Source organism: Pinus tabuliformis, chromosome 2_2 (assembly GCF_031772625.1).
Source record: "Pinus tabuliformis cultivar Carrire ecotype Pingquan chromosome 2_2, CPIR1, whole genome shotgun sequence".
Classification (NCBI taxonomy): Eukaryota; Viridiplantae; Streptophyta; class Pinopsida; order Pinales; family Pinaceae; genus Pinus; species Pinus tabuliformis.
This window is the reverse complement of record NC_142300.1, coordinates 680,456,568-680,461,341: the sequence shown is the minus strand read 5'-3', so window position 1 is coordinate 680,461,341 and position 4,774 is coordinate 680,456,568.

Below are 4,774 nucleotides of genomic sequence, written 5' to 3'. Positions count from 1 at the left end.
GACCCCCCATCATGTATCATGCCCAGCCACCGAAGCCTCAGCCAAAATCCGAAGTGGATTAGGCCTCTTTTGTTGTTTTAATGCTCTGCTCAACCTCCTCTTCAAAATATTTATTTTTGCTTTACCGACGTGCATGCAAGCCCAATAGTGATGTTTCATATGATGAAGGATGTCTTTGTCTCTATTGGCCTTCACCAACAACTCCTCCAGATGTCGATTGACTTTCTCAAGCCAAAATTGCCACTCAAAAGGTGTCAAATCGCCATGTCTTTTCCGGGCCAACTCTCCATGCAAAAAACAGTCACTGCTTTGATTATGAGGGGATTTGACAAGTGAGTAGAAAAGAGAGTAATGCGGTGGAAATAACTATTAGGAACAAAAGTGACAATATCCCTAGCAGTGTTTGACAAATGCCAATGGAGGATGCGGACAAGTGAAAATGGGACTATATCATAACATGAATGATAAACAGTGTGAAAATGACAATGGCCATAACAATGACAACAGTGATGTAATGGCAAAGAAAGAGCGTGAGGCTAAGGTTAATAATGAGCAGGTACACCACTGAAAATAAATGACACAAGCATATATCAATAGCAAAAGTTTGGAAAACCCCCACACAGTCCCTAATATTTGTTTCAAACCCTAAGAAGTGAATTTGGCAATAAACATAGGGTTTACATTTCTTTACCTTAAACACTTGTTTCTCCACATTCAAAACCCATAATCATGTCTAAAATTCACTGAGCAAACATAAAGAACCTACTTGCAAGCAGTTGCAGGCAATTTGGCATGAATCTGGACAAAGGAGCAAAATTTTTTGGCTCTGAGTTTGTATGCGTCGCACACTTACCCAATGCATAGCGCGCATGCAATTTTTCACAGGCCGGTAAAGTCTAGTGCGTAGCGCGCCTGCTCTGTGCGTAGCACGCCTGCTCTGTGCATAGCGCGCCTGCTCTACGCGTAACACCTTTTTGTAGCAGACTTTTGGAAGCCTTCCCGGTGTCGAAATCGGGCACAGGATAGCTCGTTGGAAAGGTATTTGAGTCTACTTTCCAAAACAATTGGAATTTTTCAATTTAGAGTTCACTTTCCTTGTCGAAAATCAAATCTCCCAAGACTGGTTAAAATGTGCCAAATGAGGCTGCCTTAAGGTAGAGTGTTGTTGCAGTCAACTTTTGAATGCCTTCCGCAACTCCAAATTGAGCTCATGATAGCTCATTGGAAATATCGTTTTGTCTAGTTATCCTTTGACTCATCAAGAAAGTTATTTGGCCAACCAAGATAGGAAAAAACTTGATTTTCCCAAGGTCACTCCAAAGGTGCATCAATTCTCCCAAGGCGATTGTATTTTTGATATTTCTCCAAGACCATGACACCTGTGTAAAAAGTGAAGGAGTTTTTTCTTCCTTGGCCTGTTGTGAAAAAAAATATCTCTCATTTTTCCAAATTCATCTTTGATTGCTCAGAAACATCATTTGAGTAAAACCTACCCCGATGTGTGGAACAAGAGAATTGTCGAAATGAAGCGAAATGAAGGGGATAGGGAGCTTCTAAATTCTTAAGGAAATTTTGGGAAGTAGGGAGGGATGTTAGGAAGTAGGGAAAAGTGGAATCTCAAAGATTGAGTGAGGGGAAGGGGTCCAAAAGGGAAAAACACAGGCCCAACCTACAAAATTGCCAAGTTGTAGCAAGAAACTAGGGTTTGTGCGAAAATGAGGAATTTGGGGGATCTAAGTGATGGGAAGTGTTTGATAAGGTACTTTAAGGATAGGGGAAGGTGTATGAACATCCGGATACAAGTTTTGCTAATGATTTGACCATCCAAGAGAAATTAGCTTCAAAACCCTAGGAGAGGGAAATGACCTTACCTAGGCGCAACTGAAGCATGAACAAGGTGTAAAATGACCCAATGGAACCTGACATGATGATAACAACCCTCTGAATGATGATAGACTCAGCTGAATAGTGACATAGACTGACATTTGGGCAACTTTGGAAGGAGTAAAAGCAAACCCTAGACCTAATGCCTAGTGACCAAATTTTGCTTGAAGACTCACTGAAATGACAAAATTTGACCTTGACACCTTAAAATCACTTTGTAAGAGCATGTTTGATCACTGGAGGAAGTCTACAAAGACTGACACTAACAGAGGGTTTGCGCACCGTTCTATGGCCTCGCGCCACTCTGTTTCCGCATAGATCTGGAACAAGGAAATTCCTTAATACTTATTATTAATGAGTTGTTATAGATCAGATCTACTTTTTATGATCTTTAAACAAACATTTAATAGAGATAACCAGTTCGCACACCCAGAAAAGTTATGGATTTGCATAAACTCATAACATAAGCATAAGCACATAGATCAAACAGATATATCAACCATAAATTAACCAAATCCACAATATTTCAGATTCAACACAGTATTTCAGAACCAACTTATCTTTATTCAATTCCTTCGCCAATACAACCAGATCTGCCCTGTGCACTCAACTACAGGGGTCCGCGCACACAGCTGCGGACTCTAAAAGGCCTCTATACACACAACTATAGAGCCTCTATCTACCCACCAACACCCTCGACTCGGACTTACAGACACTTCAATAATTTTTCTTCAAAAACCCATTACATTCCAGATCCAAAAGTACATACCAAAACTTGACTCCTAACTCTAGAGCCTTGCTCTATTTATACATTTCCATGGTCTGCGGACCATGGGCGGGCTGACTCAATTTACATTCTTTTTGGGCGGACAACCCTTTGACTTGACTCATTACACTTCACGCTCCGCGCATCTCGCGGAGTCTTTACCATGCCTTTACCCAAAATTGCGGGCTTTTGAGCCCCAAAACCGTTACGCGGGGCCTTTGCTACCCAACAGTCCCCCAACACAATCATCGTGACTCATCCCGAGTCACTCGACTGGTGCGGTAATCTTCACACAAAGGTCAGTCAGCAATTTCTACGTGTCGCTTGTGCTTGCATCAAACTCTACCGCTATCCTCTGTACCTTTTCTACGCGAGCCGCTGATGCATCCGTATCACTTGCAGTTGCCTGTCCGGGATCACCTACTGCTTGCATGTGCACTAACTTTCTTTCGATGGCTGTGGAGACCGTGAATGCTTCATCAAGCCAAGGCTGGATGTGTTCTTTAAGCACTGCCTCCTTTTGTCGCGCGACGTCAACTTGTGCCTTGAGAGCCTAGGCCTCCTTCATTTTAGCCAACCTCTGCATGATAGCGACCGTTTGTGCAGTCCCTCGGACTATGTCATAAGCCTACTGCAACTCCCGCGCTTTGGTTTCTACTTTTTGTATGGATGGGTATTCTTGGAGGGAGGTGAGCATAAGAAGGGATTGATCTAACAGTCCTGAGCAATCTTGGATAGCGCACTTTATCATTTCCAGTCCTGCTTGAATTTCACCGCAGCGCTGCTCCCGAATTTCTGGCAGTGTGGTCGGCTGCGCCTTTAGCCTTAGCTCTGCAATTTGTAGATTTAATTCCCATTGAGCCTTCGCGGCCTCCTCTTGGGTCGTCCGAAATCTTGTGGCCATGTGATGAATCTTGTCAGTTTTTGGAAGTTCAGTTGGGATAGCTAACTCCAGTACCTTGCTGCAAGCTTCCATCATGGCCTGTTCCACTTCCTAGGTTGTGTGTGATCAAGTCATCTTGCTAGAGACTGACCTGCTCCAGATTTTCCTTGTGCTCCATCAATGTTTGGAGGGTGTGGCCTTCCCTGGCTCAAAGCTCAGTGGTTATCCCATCTTGTAGATGGTACATGGTTTCTCTAGGAAGAGCGGCCAGATTCAACCCCCAACTTCGCACGTCCCCCTCTACTTCTGCTAAGACAGTACCTGCTAGCAACGCTAAGGTGTTCATTGTATCGGTGCACACCCTTTGCTCAGTTGCGGCTGTGTCCTCTGTTAATTTTAGGATTACCCCGCCTGGGGGTTGCACTTGTAACGCCTGCAACTATGCTCAAATTTCCCCCAACACAGTTGTCTGCTTTGTGATCACGTCCGTCAATGCATTGATAGGGGCATTACTTGCTGGTTTGCTGCAGTCAATAAACTCCTTTTCCAAAGCTTTTGTTGTCTTTGACCTTTTCCGTGTGTGCGGTGATTCCTTGTTGCGCGGTTGCTTGACTTGGGGTGATTCTGTAGGTTCGTGCATTCTTGTATCTCCTTTTCTTGTTGCATGTCCTATTCTGAGGCCATTTCTTGATCTGCTGTGATTTCTTCGGCTATCACTTCCTTGGTTGCCTCCTTCTACGAAGCTGGCTGTTGTCCCTGACGGGTCTTTTCTACCAATTGAGTGAGTCGTTGTTGGAGTTCCTTTTTCACTGTTGTGCTACCATTCTTTCTAGTACAGCCTTGTCTGAGGCACGCCACTCTGGAGACCATGTTGCCAATACCTCGTAAATAGCATCATCTGTTGCAATGAATGGAAGCGTGACCCATGCTCGCTTTGGATCCTTCCACGCCCGGATATATAAGTTATGCATGTCCGCTTTGAACTCGGTCGTGCTTTGCAAATTCTTGTATATTGTTGGAGACATCTGTGGCCTGCGAGCGATTCGTGTCCGAATACTCCCCTCCATGAAGGTCCAAAAAACCTTGATGTTAGAAACCCTTGTTGCGTCCTTTGTAGCCCAGAGCGAAGTATACCGCACTGCTTCCGGTAGGCTATCTCCAATGCTAGGAAATTGGCTACCTTGCGATAGTTCTCCTGCAACCAGAAGGATTCATAGTAGCAACCATGCATAATAAAATGT